This window comes from Danio rerio, chromosome 19 (assembly GCF_049306965.1).
Source record: "Danio rerio strain Tuebingen ecotype United States chromosome 19, GRCz12tu, whole genome shotgun sequence".
NCBI classification, from domain to species: Eukaryota; Metazoa; Chordata; class Actinopteri; order Cypriniformes; family Danionidae; genus Danio; species Danio rerio.
In genome coordinates, this window is record NC_133194.1 from 9300208 (window position 1) to 9322278 (window position 22071).

Here is a 22071-nt window from a genome sequence, read left to right on the forward strand (position 1 = left end):
CTGATATCATGTTGTTTATGGCATATTTCACTCCTACAGCTGTAACAATCAGCAGCGCTGTAAATGGAGCTCTAATTAGAATGGAATCTGAGGAGCACTATTGATCATAAATTACACCCGCTCTCTCTCCATCTCTCTTTCTCTCTTCAACTACGGTGTTTAATATCTCAGGTCTCCCTTGTTCCGTCTCCCTCTCCTCCTCCCGCTCGTCTCCTTCCTACAGTCTTTGTGGTTTATGTCAGTCATGTTCAGTGGAGCGACTATGAGGAACAAGCCCTCCTACCAGCCCCAGAGCAGCGGGGTCAATGTGCATCTGGAGGAGAGGTCTCTTTTGGGAAGAGTGTGTGCGAGAGAGAATATTAGTGTTACAGCGAAGAATGATGCCGACGGGGCTCTGAATTTGTTCGTAGAAAAATTGGAGGAGATAAGGCAGAGATTTTACAAATCAGAGGAAGACGGCTGGAAATTGGCTGTGGAGCAACTCTTTGAAGTGAGCTATGCATTGCTATGGACCAGAAGTATTGCGTTGGCTTAACAACATCAATTCTGGTGGTCTTTGTGTGTTTTTGTGACCATTTAGATAAGAAAAGACATCTAAAGAGACAGACTGCAAGTTTTTATGCTTGTTTTTATGGATATGCATGTCACAATAATCAATATATCGACTTATCGCACAACATATGGACATGACCTTAATCATTTTTGGTGATGCAATTTGTATTGCCCATACATAAAAACCAATTCTAGTAATATTTTAGATGCAACATCTCCATCTTTATTGGAGGCATATGTGTCAGTATGGTTAAAAAAACACTGTAGTATTTACTTTAATTTACTGTAGCATATTTTCATGTGGGTGCCTGATACTGTAAATAGATCTAGCAGATATCGCAGCCTCTGTTACATTTTACCTTGCACTTTTTGGTTAATATTTATCATTATTTTTTTATTTATCGGTTTTTATGTTCTGATTCCAATGCCTAATTATTACATTGTTGAAATGACTATAATTTGACTAAATTAAATGTTCTTAAGAATAAAATAGTATGTGTTCTTTGGAAGATTGTACTTGCACTGTAATGATATTATTGCGATAATGTAATATATTTTGGTGCAATGTATTGTGCAACAGCAAATAGATACCGTGACAAGCCTATTTATGGACAATTCATAAATTATTCTTTAGATGTAATAAAAATGCAAATCAAGTTAAAAAATGACCTTTCTTGGATATATGGAAACGTGGGATATGATACTGTATTTTGGTTATTTTTGTTTTTAGTATTACGGTAGTTAATTCATATGGCATTTTTATAATTTAGAATACATTTTGCATTGAGATTCATGAAGATGTTGTTGTTGTTGTTGTTGTTGTTGTTGTTGTTGTTGTTTTACATTAGATAGAAATAATGTATGGTTTGCTACAGCGTAAGTAGTTTTTCCTAAATATTCAGTTTATAAAATTTATAAAAAGGAAATTGTATATTTAAGGCCCTTCATGCTTTCTACAAGGCAAAAAAAAAAAAAAAACACCAATCACAGAATGCAGTCATAACAAATGGAATTTACATTATAATATGGAATATCTTAGAATTTAAATATAAACGCTAACGGAACTCTCAGGTGTCTACATGTCAACCCAGTTAAATGTCAATGTAGTCAAATGTACATATGTACATAAAGAAAAGTCTTGTCTCCTATCCAAGTTTAGGAAGCAGCTGATAATAACTTTCAGAAGGTATCAGAGGTGGCTTATATGAAAGGCAAAGGCCTTTAAGTCTTGTCACTTAATAGAAATAATGTACAGTATAGAATATAAAGTCATGGTTCAGTGGAAAAATAAATAATATTGTGTATGACAACAAGACTTTTGCTTTTATTGCTATTACCATTAATAATAATAATAATAATAATAATAATAATAATAATAATAACAACAATAATAAAAAAAATAATAATCATTAATATTAGAGTGATTTCTGAAGGATCATGACTGGAGACTGGCGTAATAAAGCTGAAAAATCATCATTTAAATCATTGGAATAAATTAATAAATTAAATGATAATCTACAGTACTTTTGAACAGTTATTTTATTGTGCAATAACATTTCACAATTTTGCAACTTGTACTGTATTTTTGATTCAATAAATGCAGCCTTGGTGAGCAGAAGAAGCTTTTTTAAAGCATTTAAAAATCCTACTGACCCCAAACTTTTGAGGGGTAGTGTATATATTAATGTAAATATTACAACACACTTTATTCAAATTGTATCATAAAAACTTGATACAATTAACAATTGAACAATTGATAAAATGAACAACCATAAAAAGGAGTTAGGAGGGAAATGTTTAGGTAGCTAGCTTGAAGCTAGTGGTGCTATCGGTAAGAACAGAGGTCCAGTCTAGTCACTCTAGTTAGTTGTGTTTATTAGCATCAACAAGGATTTGTGCTAAGGAGGAAAGGTATGTATGTATGTATGTATGTGTGTGTGGGTGTCTTTGTGTGTGTGTGTGTGTCTGTGTGTGAGTGTGTGGCTCTGGGACATCTGGGTACATCAGTTCAGGAACAACCTCAGAATGGTCCAAGTCCGCCAGTATTGGACAATTAACAGTAACAATTTGAATAATAAAAGAAATTTAGGGTCCTTATATGTCTAAAAAAGAAAAGGTTTGTTTCCTCCCCACTGCATTTTTATATTTGCTTTCTCGGACAAAAGCTACACCTGCATTCTGTGTATTCATTCTGCTTTTCTCTTTTGTGTTTCTACCCCTGCTGGGGGCATCTATTCATTATGCGATGGTCTTTTGTGGTATTTAACTTTCCGCTTATGTAAAGCACGCTTGCAGTGCGGCACAAAATAATTTTGTGGCCTTGTCCGCAGCGTGTTAGCAACGTGACATGCTTGTCTGGAGTTGGATGGGCCAAAGAGAGAAAGAGAGAGAGAAAGCCTGAGAGCAGAGGAGAAGAAAAGGAAAGAAAATGTCTTTATTTGGCGGTAGAGGAGAGAAGGAGAGCGCAGAGGAGGTCAGGCCCGCTGAGCAGGGGCTCCATCGCACCTGCAAGCTACAATAACAGCCCGCGCAGAGCATGCAGGCCGCTGATTGAGTTTGATCGGGGAGAAAACGGTGGAGAAAACGCAAAAGAAGCGAGGGAGGGCAGCGGAGTGAAGAGCGGGAGGAAAAAAGAGAACTGCCAAAACCAGGCAGGGTTCAAAGGAAAGCGAAAAACAGTAGCGCACCTTTGACATCATCTCTGCTTTTGTATGTGGGGTTTTAATTAAATATTCAGAGAGAGCGTCGACGCAAACCTGCCTACTTTCACATCAATCATGTCTCGCCCGTGTGTCACCTCCAGATTCTCACGTAGATGCTCACAGCTGCTCAATTTGTGCACTTGTTCGGAAAAGCCTCAAACGCTGTGGTCTCTAAAGCCACAGGGTCGCTCATGTAAATTAGCTAATCTTTTGTTCATTTTCGGCGGACCTAGAGCATGCAGATGTGCGCTTCCTCCATCACCTCCTCCGGCTCCATCTCTTTATCTTCTGATTGCTTTTTGTGGGCATCTGAGAGTTTTATCTGAGCTCATTTTTGTAGACGGGATGCCACTGTCCACTACTGTCATCAGGCCGTGGGCTTATTTTCTTTATTAGGCATGTTGTGATAATTACTACCTCATAGTTTGCCCTATAGTTATTCTGTAGCTCGTCCACACACACACACACACACAGGCAATCACACTCACAAAGCAGATAGTCACAAGTGAAAATAAGACATTACTTGAGGTGTTATTTAAGGAATAGTTTACCCAAAAATGAACATTTACTCATTGTTTATTAACAAATGTCCCAAACTTAGTTTTCAGTTGAACACAAAGGATGATATTTTGAACAATGCTAAAGACCATTGTATTTGTTTTTCCTATTATGAAAGTCAATGGTTATTGACTTTCATAATAGGAAAACCAAATACTATGGGTGTTAATGGGAACCCATTTCCAACATATAAAAAAGCACTTCTTTTGTGTTCAACAGAATGAACAACTTGACAGAAGTTGACAGAAGTTTCTGAAAAGTGCAACCAGTTTGGTAGAATAAGTCAAGTAAACATGGTTCTGATTATAGCATACAAGGATATATGCTCATGGGTTGCAATAACCACTACTGTATAGCCAAGAAAAACATATTTAATCTCTCTTTGTTTACATTTTAAAATAAAATAACATGAATATAGTCATAATAAATCCAACACAGGCTCATTTTGAAAATGTACCCCTATATACATTTATAGAGAGCGCCAAATATGTTCCAGGAGCTATGTTTTTTGCAGTTTTTGTTCACCAGAGGCCACTGTGTACAGTTTTTTTTTCAGATCTTAAAGTTATCCCGTGCCTGCCTTTCTCACATAAATCTGCCAGAGGCAGATGTCGACTGACTGATCAACTGACCCACCCTCCTCCCACCCTAAACCCAACCAATAGTGTTTTCAAAAGCCCCAATTGACCCTGTGTAGTAATAATCAGGTTAAAATAGTTTAAAGTATGAACAATGTGTACTCTATATAATCGTCTTAAAAGATGTTTGTATTCATACAACAATTTTTTTTCTTGTTCTCAGATGTAATTGACTGAGAGCTTTTTCCTTGTGATAATTAAATGATAACAGCACTCGATTATTTTCTTCAATGTTGTATCAGTACTCTTTGACCATTCATTATTATTGTTCTTTAAATACAGCTGTTGAGTCAAACAATGTATTGTTACGAGCGTTTTTAAGCAAGAATGTAGTTGCTTTGACTTCAAATATGCTGTTTTTTTATTCGGATAGTTCTTATTTGAAAATTATATTTTGAAGTTTTTGGAGATTGGAGCCTTACCACAGATACTTCTTTTGGAATCTGATGTATAGCTATTTAGTAGTAAAACATAAAATATAATTTGTTTGAGGTATGTCTAATGGCAATATTTTTTCTCATTCATCGGTTATTTGTTTTTTTTTTTTGTTTATTTGTGAGTGCAATGTAAAGTGTTATAACCTCACAATCGTAACACTATATCAAAACTCAACAGCTGTGTTTTTGACTGATTTGATTGTGACCTACACTACTTGACAAAAGTCTTGTAAGCAAGTTTTAGGAACAACGAATAATAACTTGACTTCTAGTTGATCACTTGGTATCAGAAGTGTCTTATATAAAAAGCAAATGCCTCTAGAATACGCTTATTTTACCTAAATAAAATGTGATCATGCCTTGATTTTTAATTATTTAATTAGGATGGTAAGGTCTGACTTTGCTTAGACAAAAGTCTTGTCACTTAACAGAGATAATGTACAGTATAGAATATAAAGTCATAGTGCAGTGGAGAAAGAATTCATATTGTGCATGACTCCCATGAGCTTGGAGGACTGCATGCATACATCTCAGCAATGACTCAAATAAAGTATTAATAAAGTCATCTGGAATGGCAAAGAAAGTGTTTTTGAAAGACTTCCAGAGTTGATCAAGATTCTTTGGATTCATCTTCAATGCCTCCTCCTTCATCTTACCCCAGACATGCTCAATAATGTTCATCTCTGGTGACTGGGCTGACCAATCCTGGAGCACATTGACCTTCTTTGTTTTTAGAAACTTTGATGTGGAGGCTGAAATATGAGTAGGAGCGCTATCCTGCTGAAGCATTCGCCCTCTCCTGTGGTTTGTAATGTAAACGGCAGCAAAAATGTCTCTTGCACGCCCCCATACTAAATGTAACCACAAACCATGATTGCTCCTTCACCAAACTTGACTGATTTCTGTGAGAATCTTGGGTCCAATCGGGTTCCAATAGGTCTTCTGCAGTATTTGTGATGATTGGGATGCAGTTCAACAGATGATTCATTGGAATAATCTAACTTCTGCCACTTTTCCAAATGATCAACTAGAATCATGTTATTATTTGTAGTTATTACAACTGGGATCAACAGCAAGACTTTTGTCAGGTAGTGTATTGCTGTTCAATAATGATATTTGATATTTGAATATTAGTAGAGTTATAGTAGTATTTTGTCTTCCAAAATAGTCCTTGCGTATATTTATGGTTATGATTTTCCAGCAAAAGCAGCATCATCAGTGGGAAATAACTGTTGATCGGAGACATCACTTTTGTTAGCAGACTTTCTAACTATTGCTTTATTAAGATGACATTGATCTGAAGATGAGTTTGACTTTAATGAATACAGAGATCACACTTTTTCAGTCAACCTCTTTTTCTTTTTCTAACATAACACAATAGCACAATGGTATAACTTTGCATTAGTGCTAGCTTTGCTTTTAGATTTTTGGGGTTAATGTTGATGAATTCCTAGATAGAACACAGACAGAAGACAGAACTGATTTGTTGATTTTGTTTTATGCCATTTGGCATGATAATCTTGAATAAATACGTCTGTGAGCAAAATCCTCTGCTTTGCCATTAATAAGACATTACAATACCATAAAATAGCCTTCATTACTAGCTGTTAAGTGGCATTTTTTTACTTAGCCACGGAGGAATTTCTCAGTTTTTAAAAACTGACAACTTGAGATTGAACTTTTGACTGGCGGTGTTCTGGTTAATTCTTGCCTTGGGCTTAAAAGCTGTTAAAAGCACCACTTGGTCTAATTTCTTGTTGGTTCATAAGCTAAAAATAGGATTTTTTTTACATGTGAAATAAATTATGAAGATGGATAAGTGGAGAGAGCTTTAAAATTGTCCAAAAAGGGACATGGTAGAGGAAAAAAGGTTTATTAGAGGCTTTGCTTGATATTAGACTTGGCGAAATTAAATCGTTTCTCTTGCTGTGCATGAACACACTGGATCAAGTTTTCTAGAAACTCTCGCAGACTGCTGTTCATTCACATTTTCCCTAAATATGATAAAATACAATCAGGGTTGAAAATTAACATTTACTAAAGTCAATTTATGCTTAGCAAATGTTAATGAACAATTTTGTGCTAATGAAATTAATTAAGTGGAGGCACTAGCCAATTGAATGGCAGCAATACAAGAGCACCAGCATAATGTACGTTTTAAATCCCAGCGAAACCGCGGAAGCTCAGTGACTTTTACATCAATGGAAAACTGTCTCACCATTAATGTATCTAGGAAAGAGATTTTTTAAATGTCATAACTCCAGCACTTCATTTAGAGTCATACAATATAACAATGATCTTCAGTGTTTTATATAACAGGTGGTGCTTCACTCTGCTTCAGACCGGCTACTGTTTGCTGTCTTGAATGACAATGAAATACGCTGTTTGCTGGGTGAATTTCATGAAACCTGTCATGAACATGTCAAGGTCATGTCGGAACATATTCATACCCATCTACTTGCAATATGTATCATTAGATTGCAGAACAAAAAATACAGTAATGATTTTAATTATCATTATGTTACAGATGCACTATTTGTGTGTCCGTTATTAGAATTTAGATCAACTGAGATGATAAAGTCTTTTTCTATGCCGTGCATATAATACATTTCAAGCAAAATAATAAATCAACAGTGCTTTATGGTTTTCTGGGTAGTCTAACAGTATTCAAGTGCAGAAATTGAACAATCAAACATAAAATAACATGGTCATCATTGTATACATAACTTAAAAAATTCTATTTTTATCTTGTAACCTTTTATAAATAATGCAATCATGCAGTGTGACTATTGCAAATACACACATTGCGATATAAATGCTCAAACGATATTGTTTAGCCCTAATATATATATATATATATATATATATATATGAGCAATATCACATATGGCTGTATATTGGCACTGGTGGGATGTGCATTGGCACGAAGCCACAGGCCAATAAATGTGAAATAGTTTCATTAACGCTTTCACAAAAACAAAATTCAAACTCAATATCAATTTTAAACTTTTGTAGAAATATGTTTGTGGTATAAACTCTATGAATTAATTTAAACAATATTATTTTAGCCTCAATTAAAAATTATACTTGAGTCCAGTTTACATTATTAAATATATTACTCCAGTAAAAAAACAACATAAGGTGTAGACATTTTTTTTTAGATTAAAGATCTAATTTTGTGATTATTAGGCTTAAATCCAGAGAAATAGATGAACTATCCCTTTAAAGCATACCACATCACTCTCATATCATTTATTACAAATGACCAAATCCAATAACATGATTTTCACACATGTAGACGAACAACGATTGATCCAAGGTAACTGGTGAGGTAACAATAAGATATTTTTAAGAAAGCTGAAAACCTGTAATCAATGACCTCCATAGAAGGAAACACAAAAACTAGGCAAGTCAATAGGTTACAGGTTTGCAGCTTTCTTCAAAACATCGTTATAGTGTTCAACAGAAGAAATCCTCACAGAATTGTCATTTTTGGGGTGAACTATCCCTCAAAGGCATACCACATCGCTCTTATGAGGTAGAATTTATTACAGCTGACTAAATCCAATAACACGATTTTCACACATGTAGACGAACAACGATTGATCCGAGGTAACAGGTGAGGCAGCAGTAAGATATTTAAAGAAAGCTGAAAACCTGCAACCATTGACATCCATAGTAGAAAACACAATCACTATGCAAGTCAATAGGTAAACAAATATGTTTTCAGCTTTCTTCAAAGCATCTTCATCATGCTCAACAGATAAAAATAAACTTTTAATAATTTGGAACAAGTAAAGAGGGAGTAAATCATGACAGATACAGTAGGTCATTTTTAGGGTGAACTATCCCTTTAAGTCATGCGCCACATCTCACAATTTATTACAGTTGACGAAATCCAATAACATGATTTTCACACATGTAGACGAACACCGATTGATCCAAGGTAACAGGTGAGAGGACGGCAGGAAGAGCTTAGCAGAAATCCAGAGAAGCAGCTGGAAAGGATTGGCGGTGGAAGGAAAAGGCACGGAATACACGTCAGCAAGGATGAGGAGAAAGAATGAAACGAGGAGCGAAACACGAGGTGAAAGACACGGGGAGAAAAACGGGAAAAGCATGGAGGGCGAGCCAATCATGGAGGAGAGAGAGGGTGTGTTGTCAGGGGAAAGAGGAAGAGAGCGAGGGGTGAAAAGGAGGAGGCTGTTGTTTTAAGATCAGTACGGATGAATGCGTTCCCTCTCTCTGGGGAAGAGGCCTGCTGCCTTTCTCTGTCTGTCATTCCACCCTGTCTGCGCGGAGCGATCACCGAGGGCACGGGCCTCTGCTTTCACTATTATTTCCACGTGTGCTTTTCTGGAGATGCTGGAGCGAGTTTGGCAACCGCTGTTGTGCCCGATTCTTTCGGGAATATGCAGCTTACTAGTTTGGCATGCTGTCTCTCTTGTGTAATCGAGTTGCACTGTAGAAATTTTGCGGAAGTGAAATGCGTGAAGTGCGAGATTCCTGTGAGGAATATCATACTTATCATATCCTGCATTTATTAAATAATATCAAGAGTAAGTCATAGTATTTGTGAATTTTGGTATGATTAAAACCTTGGTGAAATCATATGAATTGAAAATAGTGACACACAAGTGTAAACATTTCATTCATTAATTTTCCTTCGGCTTAGTCCCTTTAATCATCAAGGGTCACCACAGCAAAATGATTCACCAACTTACTAGGAAACACCCATACACCCTCATTCACACACAAACACTACGGCCAATTTAGGCCCCGTTTACACTAATGCATTTTCGTTTTTAAAACACATAAGTTTTGCTATGGTTACGCCATCCGTCCATACGTTTAAGAGCGTCAAAGAATGGAAACGCTGAAGAGGCCGTTTTCATTCTAAAACCCTGCTGCTCCGTTTCAGTGTGGATGGTGGAAAACGGAGACATCTGAAAACGGAGGCGAGGCTGCTGACATTCGCCTCTCTGATTGGGGCTTTTCCTCAATATTAAGTAGCCTACACACAGTTAAACTTCGCAAGTTTGAAAACAGACTCCCGAGAACATATCGGTTAAATCTTCAAAGGGAACAGTGTACTTTATAACCTTATTCACATCCCCCTGGCTACATTGTTTCACTTTCACAACAATAAAATAAAAACATGAAGGAACTGCTATTTTCATTTGATATTAACAACTTAACAGACAGCAGAAATGTTGAGGCATCGTGCTGCATATATTACCGTGATGTTCACTGTATGTGTATTCATAAAACGGAGACCAACATTACTGCCTCCTTTTATTTTCATTGAAATTACGAAACATACCCTCTTGTTTGCTGAATATCAGTTTTAATAATCATTAATGGCCATTATAAAAGTGTAACGTACAATAAGTTTATACATTATAGAAAATAAAGGCAAGCATTTACTCAATATACAGAATGTAATTGTTAAGATTAATTATTGACTTATCTTTGCCTCAGCCAAAACACGTTACCCGAGAACAAGTTATAAAATCAAAAGACCAAAGTCGGGGAATACGTTGTTAGATATAGACAACAAGATTAATTAAATATCATGTTTAGCAAATACAGTGAGATTAGATCCAGCAGGATCCTTGATGACCACTCATCTGGGTAGATAGGCCGTTTTAAAACTAAAATGCACTAGTGTAAATGGGGCCTTAGTTTATTAAATTCACCTATAGTGCATGTCTTTGGACTCTGGGGGAAACCGGAGCACCTTGGCTGAAGCCGGAGGACCTGCGAGAGGAGGGAGCCCTTGATTGGCCGGTGAATAATTTGCATCATGATGCAGGAAATGCCTCTTTGTGTTATGCTTTTGCATGCAGATAACATGAAGAATTCTTTTCGGCTCACTATTGTTCAAAATGAGCCAAATCAACCAAATGCAACGGCCCATGATGTTAGGTTACAATGTCAATCTGACATCATGTTGACGTCCTGTACCTGCTGGGATAACACTAATGCTTTTTTTATCAAAATGATGCAATATACAATTTTTGGCCAATACAAAACTGCAATATGACCAAAAAAATAGCAAGACTTTGACCCTGTAAAATGAGTTATGTGAAAATTACTACACCCACATTATTCTTTAGATGCTAGAGTAAGTTTGGCAACTGTTGTACCCATTTCTACAGGGAATATGCAGTTTACTACGTTGGCATGCAGTCTCTTTCTAATTGCAAGAGTTGTACTATATAACTACGCACAAGAACTGTGCAAAATTTAAATGTGCGAAGTGTGAGATTAAAGTTGACAGCACCATGAGGAACTCATGCATAAAGGTCTTTCTAATGAGCTAAAGCTGGCAAAACAACAGCACTTTAATACGTGGCCTTTGTGTATGGGGCTTTTGCATGAGCTTGATGAATGACTAAAGAAACAACTCATTCAGAAATTGTCAAGGCATTGGCATCGAGACCACAACTGCATTAACATACTGCCTACATTTACACATCAACACTTATTCAGGATTCAAGCGTTTGGCCGACCCTGATGAGCAAGAATGAGAGCTATGCCAGTGCATGGAGTTTAGCCAATCATAACAAGGCTCATTTACATATAGAAGTGAGACAGAGAGAGAGGGAGGTTTGGGATTCAGTGGAATAGATGCGTGTGGAAAATGATCATAAGCAACTGCATTACATATACAAGATACGGAAGTATAGCGTCAATCACTGTTACTTTATATTTATTTATATGTGTATTGCAATAATAAACATTTATTTATATATATATATATATATATATATATATATATATATATATATATATATATATATATATTTACATGTCTGACTTTTATTAAAATCTAAATTAGGTGTTAGCAATGTTTACTTTCAAGTATGTCACTCACTTTCCATAGAAACAAACCAAAACTCGTATTGAGAGTCCAAAAGCATTCACTGCATAAAGCTGTTAGTGTCACAATCTCAAGCGATCTAGCCCAATGGTCTCACACTCAATTCCTGGAGGGCCGTCGCTCTGCATAGTTCAGCTACAACCACCTCCAACGACACCTGCCTAATAGTTCCTTGTAGTCTTGAACACTTTAATTAGTTGGATCAGCTGTGTTTGATTAGGGTTGGAGCAAAACAATGCTGAGATGTGGCCCTCCAGGAATCAAGTTTGAGACCTATGCGCCCATGTAGAACGAATGAACTACAAATCCCATCATACCTGTATTCTCACACCTGATCCGGTCACCTTTGATTGCAAACACACACAGCTGAAGCTGTTCAGGACTAATCAAATGGGCTATAAAGAATGTGCACACACATTGTTTCTGAGTCTTGTTATACACTTTTGTGAACATTACAACGCATTTCTCTTGCCTTGCTGTGTTTGACCTTTGCTTTGTTTCTTTGTTAACGTATTTTGCTGCCTATACCAACCATTCACTTGTTTACCGACCATGCTTTGGATAGTCGTGGCCAGAATGAGGCTTTATGAAACACTGAAACAGTCGAAGCAAATATGTCCAAGTTTCGAAATGTTTTGAAACCTGTCTCAACAGTGACATACGAATGAACACTTTGCCTAGTTTCTGTGTCACTTTTCAGATGTGTTTGGTTGTGAAAAACGTAGTTTGCAGACTGAGTTGTCGGTGATTCTTATTATAAAGTCATGCAGTGTGAAACCCCCTGTCGCCGATCCATCTTGCAATGTAAAAAAAAGAGACAAAACGCTACCCCAAATAGTCACGAATTGTGAAAACATCTGTGACCCGACTACTTTGAAAATCGTCTAAAATTGGCATTGAATAGTCCAGATGATATGAAACAGGTGTGAGAGTGTAATCAGTGCAAAAGATGGTGGGAAATGGAGTCTGGGTGGTTTTTATGTATGAAAGTGTACATGTTATACAGACCTGGTGCTTTTATGATAGTTTTTTTTTCTGTCATTTTTGGCTCTCGACATCTCACTCTAATGCTCACTTTTATTGAAAGAAATGATAGCTGGGTGAATATTCTCCCTAACACCCCCTTTTGTGCTCGGAAGTAGAAAGAAACTCCTGTGGGTTTGGATCGACAGAGGTTTCATTTTGAGGTGAACTATTGCTTTAAAAAGCAAAATTGTCCTCTCTGTGTGAGGAAGCAGGAGCTCAGAGGGCATGCAGGGTGTGTGTGTGTGAGCGTTATTATCTCCTGTTGGTCATCATCAGCTGTCCAGCATTCTCCAGCATGGAGAATCACCCTCCACTGTCTCTTAGTAACCTTCAGTCTCTCTCTCTCTCTCTCTTCTCTTTCACCCTGTGTACTCTCAACCCGGCTTCTCATCTTATTACACCCTGCACTCTTTGACCATATTTCTCATGTCTCTTTCTTTCTATTTCTGAATCTCTTACTTTTTTATTTAACTGTACTGTACCTAAAGTTTTTTTTTTTTTTTGGTGTTTTCCTTATATTGTCCAATGGTGGTAAAGAAATAAAATAAAGCTGAAATCATTTCTTTGTTTTCCTTCGGCTTAGTCCCTTATTTATCAGGGGTCACCACAGCAGAATGAACCGCCATCTATTCATAGTCAGAAACAGGTGAATGGTCTATACAGGCAGCAATGAATCAAAATGAGAAAACAAGGCAAGGGTTCAAAGATGGTTAGGTTAAACTAGACAAGAAAACACTTTGTAGTGTTACAAGACAACAAGCAAAGTCTGTGTGTTTATGTGCTGTATATATATATGATCCATGTGATCAGTCTTTGAGCAGCTCCCAGCTCTGTGTGTGTGTAATCAAAGAAAAGCTTGAACAGGTGTGAGTGTGTGGTGCATGAGAGGATTTGTAGTTCCTTTGGTGGCATGATTGTAGTCCGGGTGATAGTGAATGTTCTCCAGCGATCTATCTGGGTTAGATCAGACTGGTGATCATGATAATAAAATAATAATTTAACAAAAGCAGTTTTTATTTCATTAAAAAAAAAAATTAAGTTACATTTTAAGTTTATTTATTTACATAAATATAACACTATAATAACTTAATAAAAGCAGTTTTTCTAAAAAAAAATATATATTTTAAAGTTATTACATTATTATTATTATTATTATTATTATTATTATTATTATAAAAATGTTTATCATTATCAATACTAAAATGTTTATTTATTTACTTATTTATGTATTTATATATATATATATATATATATATATATATATATATATATATATATATATATATATATATATATATATATATATATATTGCCTATAATAACAATATAGTAATTTAATTATAGAATAATAATATAATATAATATAATGTAATATAATATAATTTAATATAATGTAATATAATAACTTAAAAAATATTTTATTATATTTTATTTTTATTCCAGTCAAACTAAAATAAATACTTTCTCCTTGCTCTGTCAAACATCACAAAAAACAAATGAACAAACGAACAAACAAACTAACTAACTAACTAACTAACTAACTAACTAACTAACTAACTAACTAACTAACTAACTAACTAACTAGCTAGCTAACTAACTAACTAACTAACTAACTAACTAACTAACTACTTAATTAATTAATTAATTTGTTAATTAGTTTGTTTGTTTGCACTGATAATGTTAATTTTGGACTCTTCGGTTCTTCCTCCATCTTTTCTGCTGTCCTCCCCTTGAGTTTGTCATTTCTCATCTGTCTCTCTCACCCTAATCTTTGTCCTCTCTCCTGTCTCTGATTCATTCATCATCTGTGCCGTGGCCTCCCGGTGAAGGTTACTGGCTCGGGATGGAAGGATGAAGAAAACAAGAGGGCGGAAAGATGACCGCAGCGAGTGACAGAGAGGCCCGGGATCTGTCTTCTCTCCTCCTCTATCTTCATCCCTACAGCTGCCCATGGACTCCTCTCCGCATCCTTCTTTCCCTGTCATTCTTCTCTCTGTCTCTTGTGTGTTATGATAGAGGTGAAGGCAGGGCTGACAGCTGTCAAGCACTGACCCGGGAATTAGGTGCTAAGAGAGAGCGAGTGTGGGAGTCTCTGAAAGTGTCATGTGGAAAGGAACAGTTCACCAAAAAAAATGAAGATTTAGTGATTATTTGCTAAAGTCATTCCAAACCTGTGTGATTTTACTGTGAAACACAATAAGAGCATTTTTTGAAGCGATGTCTGAAGTAGGCAGTGTTGGGTTTAATTAGTTACTACTGTAATTAAATTACTGTTCTACAAAAAAGTCAAGTTTGTGATTAATTTGCATTAAATTAAAATGTACTATGAAATTAATGAAAAAAAATCAGTTCTGTGTGAATCTGTTCAGAGAAGCAGAGTAATTATTTATAGAATATATATATATATATATATATATATATATATATATATATATATATATATATATATATATATATATATATATACTGCAGAAAACCTATTAGAACCCGCATGAACCCAAGATTTTCAGAGAAATCAGTCAAGATTGGTGAAGGAAAAATCATGGTTTGGGGTTGCATTCAGTATGGGGGCATGCGAGAGAACTGTAGAGTGGATGGCAACATCAACAGCCTGAGGTATCAAGACATTTTGTGCTGCCCATTACATTACAAACCACAGGAGAGGGCAAATTCTTCAGCAGGATAGCGCTCCTTCTCATCCTTCAGCCTCCAGATCAAAGATCCTAAAAGCAAATAAGGTCAAGGTGCTCCAGGATTGACCAGCCTAGTCACCAGATAACATTATTGAGCATGTCTGGGGTAAGATGAAGGGGAAGGCATTAAAGATGAATCCAAAGAATCTTAATCAACTTAATCAAGTCCTGCACAAACACTTTGTTTATGTTTGCCATTCCAGATGACTTTATTAATAAGTGATTTGAGTCATTGCAAAGATCTATGCATGCAGTCCTCCAAGCTCATGGGAGTCATGCACAATATTAATTATTTCTCCACTGCACCATTGCATTACTGTACATTATTTCTATTAAGTGACAAGACCTTTGTCTAAGCAAAGTCTGACCTTACTGTCCTAGTAAAATAATTAAAAATCCCTAACTGCATCAGAACGGCAGACTCACTCGCTGTTTTTAAGAAACGACTAAAAACTCAACTTTTTAGTCTCCACTTCACTCCCTAATCTGCAATTGCCTCACTGGATATACCACTAACTGTACTCAAAAAAAAAAAAAAAAAAAAACCTAATGCTTTCCTTTTTAGACTTTACACACCTGAAACTTGCCTATCGCACTTATTCATTGTTGCTCTTATAGTTGTGTAAATTGCTTCCTTGTCCTCATTTGTAAGCCGCTTTGGATAAAAGCGTCTGCTAAATGACTAAATATAAATGTAAATGTAAAAATCAACGCATGATCTTATTTTCTTTTGGTAAAATAAGAGGCCTTTGCCTTTCATATAAGCCACTTCTGACACCAAATGATCAATTAGAATACAAGTTAATGTTTGTTGTTCTTTTGTCAGGTTGTATATAGTTCTATAAATATATTTGCAGAATAACATGATTTATCAACAAGAAAAACTTAGATGTCGATTGAAACTTGGTTAGACAATTACATATAATAAACAATTAATTGAGTAGAAATGTCAATATTTAGTATGTATAAAATATGTTGTCGTTATTACTGATAAGAAAAACTATTATATTCAAATTTCTTAAATGTTAATTTCTTAATCCAATAATTAGTAAATAATAACAAATACATTAATTAATAATAAATATTGAAATAATTGTAAGTTTTATTTCTATTGTGCATGCATTGAGATTTATAAGAAGTGTAAGTAGTATTGAGTTAAATAATTAAATTATGTGTTGAGTAAAAAGTAGGGATGGGCGACTTCCACCTATCCACCTTTATCCGGATGAACCAGAAGCTGTGGCTGTCATGCAGACTTTAATCTAAATAATCGAAATAAATATAAATTAGGGTGTTTATAAGCTGTTTTTAGAATATTCCTTTCATGTTTATAATTTACACATAGTACATAGATTGATCAACGTCATTATGTCACCATGCTAATATTTCCTCTGGAGTTTTACTCATCAACATCAGCTGCAAATCAGCAGTTTCACTTTCATTCAGCAACATTTTATTCATGCCCCCGTGACAAACTCTGACGTATTGGATGCGCGTATGAAGCAAAGACCGGTGGGAGAGTGTTGTTTTAATCAAATTTGATACCGCACACCAAACTAAAAGTAAACGTCGGCATTTCCCAGACAGCATAACAGTGTGTTTGGTGATGATGATGGCGGATGTTTACAGGTTTGAGGTTGTCCAAGTCGTTGCCGTCATGTGATTAGCGCTTTGAATAAAGGGGGAATTCATATAAAACAATGTGGTCACAGAAAAAATTCTATCTTGTGTTTGTTTTATACGGATTACAAAACCAGAGAACATTTGTTTTCAAGTTTAATTGATTTATTTAGAAACGAAATAGAGATTGTAAGCATTATGTAGATATATTTCTCATGTCTCTGAGATGAAGTACACTGTAAAAAATGCAGGGTTCCACACAATTCTTTCATGTTGTCCCAACACAAATTGATTAAGTTATCTTAACGCTTTAAATAAATTTATGTGGATTGAACATTATAAACTTAAGCTGTGCCAATGAAATCTCAAGAATTGTGTTGATTCCGCTTATTTTAAATAGGTAGTTTGAACGTTTTTTTTTTTTTTTTTTTGAGTGTATTCCCCAACTACAGAGGTTTCATAGCAATGGATCTGCATAAATGTATTGCAAAGACATCGTGCTGTAGAGAACATATATCGGGGCCAAACCCCTCCCCCAAAGAATCGTCAATAGCAATTGATGATTGGCTCCCTTACTAGAAGACTTCTTCCCTAGAGCGTTCACATCGACTATTGCATTTGCCCCATTCAAAACTATGCAAATGTGTTTGTGTATCCTAGCCTTTGGTACAGCTCGGACCAAACCAGTTCCAGATTGTAGGTTTTATCATTGCTATAATAAATGGAAGACTACTTCTTACGGTGGGCAGACATTTTACAGATGTATCGCAAATGATGAGATCACACTCATCCTGAGTCTGAAGCTTTAAAATGACAGGAAAGCATTGAATGAGCCCCAGCAGAAGTCAGTTTGAGTCTTTGTGATAACTTTGTGTGAAGAAAAGGACAAAAATAATGACTAATTGTCTTAGAACTGCCTGTGAACTCAAGATGCGGATAAGTGGAATGGAAGAGTGTTTTTTGCTGGTTCATTTCACTAAACTCATTGACCCAGTTCACAAATTACAGTAAATGATTCATTTATGAATCAGAGTTCATCGGATCTCACTGGAATAATTACTTTAGCTGACGTCTTTTCTTCACAATGACTTTAAAAAGGAGGTATTGTTGTGATGGGTAATTTCATGGTTCCTTATTAGTGTGGGTTGCAGAGAGATGCGGTTCAGAGTGTTCTGCATCTTTGTTTCAGCCATTTTTGTCAAGCAGTAGCAGTAGTGTCTAAAATGCATGTTCAGTTTTACATTTCCAAAAGTGCTGATATTCAGGAAAACAGCATTTAACAGTCCCTCCAGCATCTGAAAAATGTTTTTTTTTCTAACTAGAATGATTATGTGGCAAGTTTTTTGCAAAATGTGTGAACATTTTGCTGCATTTCTTCGATTGTTTTGCTGTGAAAATATACACAAATGTTGACATCTTAATTCTTTATCAAATGTTTAACCTCAAAAATATTAGATTTTTGTCATTTATATGAAGTGTACCATCAGAATTTCATAAAAATCAGACGAGCAATAAATTATCTTGTTTTTTTTTTCCAATTATTTACTGAATTCTTAAGCATTATAAATATTAACTCTGGTCAAAAAACTGTTGCTCCGTCTTTTATTTTCCTATTTCGTAATATTGAAGATTTGTCATATCGTAATAGAAAACTTAAAACAGTCCAGTATAGGCGGAGCAAACCATTACAAAGTAGTAGGATTGAAATCAGTAAATGCACACAAATAAACATATCAACATTTGTAAAATGTACATGACTTTTAGCACTATCAATAAATTATATTAAATAAAAGTATGGCTCTTACATAAAGGAAACACTAAGAGGAACTACTCTGTACTCTTTATCAAATAAAAAAATAAAACCAACGGTTTAAAAGTAATGCATGTGTTTTTTGTTTGACGGCTATTATTTACTGAATTCTCAAGCAGTATAACAATAAACTCCTATCAAAAAACTGTTGCTCTGTCTTACTTTTACTTTCCTATTTCATAATATAACTTAAACAGTCCAATAAAGGCGGAGCAAACCATTACAAACAAAGGAGTAGGGGTAAAATCAATAAATACACACAAATAAATATATCAACATGTGTAAACTGTACACGAATTACAGCACTATTAATAAATTATATTAAATAAGAGTATGGCTCTTACATAAAGGAAACACTTAGAGGAACTACTCTGTACTCTTACAGCTGCTTAATCAAATCAAAAAAATAAATCCAACGGTTTAAAAATAATGCATCTGTTTTTTGTTTGACGGCTATTAATTATTGAATTCTCAAGCAGTATAATAATAAACTCCGGTCAAAAAACTGTTGCTCTGTCTTACTTTTACTTTCATAATATGACTAAAAATAGTCCAATAAAGGTGGAGCAAACCATTACAAACAAAGGAGTAGGGGTGAACTCAGTAAATACACACAAATAAGCATATCAACATGTGTAAACTGTACATGACTTTCAGCACTATTAATAAATTATACTGCATCAAAATATGGCTCTTACATAAAGAAAACACTAAAACAAATTAGACTGTACCAACTGTTTAAAAATAATGCATCCGTTTTTTTGTTTGACGGCTATTTGAACAAGTTAGTGGATATAATGCAGCACATGCATGCTTACAGTATGTGTGTGTTTGTGTATGTGATGAGAGAGATAGATATTTATTTTGATTATTCTTTTTTATTTATTTATTTATTTATTTATTTGACATTGACATCACAATTACACTGGACAACCAAATGCATTTGCTTAAGTGTTGTAGTTTTTAATTATGCAGACTTAATACAGTGTTATGTAAAGGAAACGGATGAGTTATAAAAAAATGACTCCCCTCACAGTTGTCATGAAGGGTAATATTAGCTATATGAACCAAAATTGATCTTTATACCAGGCTTTAAATGCTTTTTTTCTGCTGTAAAGTTGGCCATTCCCACAGTGGGCTCAATTGAAATTTGCTCCATATGGAACCAGGACTAGCGTAATTTCGATAAATTGCAATTTCAGTTACATGCTCAACATTTGACATTTTTAGTGTGTTCATTTTTATCAATTTCTTTAAATGATTTGTTGTGTTTAGTTGTTTAAAATCCGAATAGTTCTCACAGATGTGTCAGTGCTCGGGTTGTCAGTCCCTATTGGCCTTTTAATCAGGTTACTTGTCCAGTCAGGCAAGTAGAATAGTCTCTCTCATGAGGATGACATTAGGTAGAGTAAATAACATGTAAAGAATTTTCATTTTGCGGTGAACTAACCCTTTAACAGTTGTGGTCAAAGTGAGATATTACATCTAATTTTCATCTCACACAGGTTTGAAACAGCACAAGGGCGAGTAAAGAGTGGCTGAATATCCATTTTAAGATGAACTATTGCTTTAAATTTAATATTATAGAAACGTTCTAGTAATTTTTATGCAGTCGATGGAGCTCAGATACAGACACCGGCACCCAGCACAAAGCAATTAAATAAAGCGCTGGTTTACATTACTCTCAATTTGTTTCAGAAAAGAGGGCCACTCACCTTAATAAATTATGCGATGGCTGTTTTTCTGTGGAGGTAATACTCGGTAATAAAGCTTGGAGTGCAAAAAAAAAAAACCCTGTTGTATTAAAAACCCATTCGTAGTTGATGAAAAACAATAACAAACATACACTGTTTGTGACATGCATTATGATACATTAAGGAATGGAAATCACATTTCAGCCTATTCCACTGCTTCATGTGTGAATATAATGAAGTTTTAAAAGAAAAAGGAAACTATTAGGCCTATTCAAACCTATTACAAAAAGATCACAATTTGGGACAATTAATATTAAACTTTTATATTTTAAATATATTGATTTTACTACTTAGAACTCCCTAAAACACAACCTTTATACCTTCTTTGACATTACTTTGCACTGCAAATAGTTTTTTGGCTTGTTTCTTGTCTAAATATCTCAAAAATCATGTATCAGGAGGCATTTAATTTAATTTTATTCTTCTTTTCAGGAATACATTAAAAAATCCAAATGTAGTGGGTTTTTTTCCTTAAGAAATAACAATAATATTTAAATAATCTGCCAATGGGGTAAGTAAATTAATAATATAAATCAATTTTACTTATCCAGATATATTATTCCGTAGTTTTACAGAAATTCTTACAAAATTTGTACTTCTTAATTCTGAAAAAAAACTACCTTTGTAGAAAATGCTTCGTGAATAATGTTTTTTTTAATGTTTTTACATGAAACAAGACAAAAAACTCTAAGAAAAGCTTATTTTTTTATTCAATTTATTTATTTATTTATTTTTTGCAGCGTGGTTATACAATATATCAACATAATATACTTGGTCACAACAGTGTCCGGTGGGAAAAAAAAATTGTTGTCAGAATAACTGTTAACCAATTTACACCTCTTACATCCTCTAAATGTGCCAGCAGAAAGTATGTAAACAGATCTGGTCATGTGGCATTGGTATATTTTATTTAAAACACTTTTAAAGCTTCCGATTTTTGTAAATGACACATTATTTAACTGTAATATGAGACGTATAATACTATTATGCAGTATGTTACTGTATTTTAAATTTGCATTGTGAAAATGACTGTATAATTTACAATAAAGATATACAGTTCGTTAAATACATACATAGCAAGATAAATGCTGCTGTAAATGTAAATACAGTGTTTTTGCTGTAATTGATTTAAAGGAATTTGCTGGTAAACTGCTTGTTTACAGTGAATAGACATGATCACAATTATGTGGCACAGGCCCAATATAATCCTCAGCTTAGATTTTTGTGATCCCGCAAAAACCTACTTAAACTGGCAGAGGTTTGTTTTAGGAACATATTACCAACAAATAGTGAATATTTTTTGTGCAATTCTTTGGACAACACCAAACAATTACCACAAAACTACTTAACTATGTCTATGATTTGGAATTGAATTTGCCTCACCTATCTATCTCC

At 34.8% G+C, this 22071-nt stretch overlaps 1 protein-coding gene across 3 annotated transcripts in view; it reads left to right on the forward strand.

Annotated features, from left to right (window-relative positions):
* Positions 1 to 22071, forward strand: part of efna3a (ephrin-A3a) — a 195964-nt gene that overhangs the window by 98800 nt on the left and 75093 nt on the right. The window lies entirely within an intron of this gene.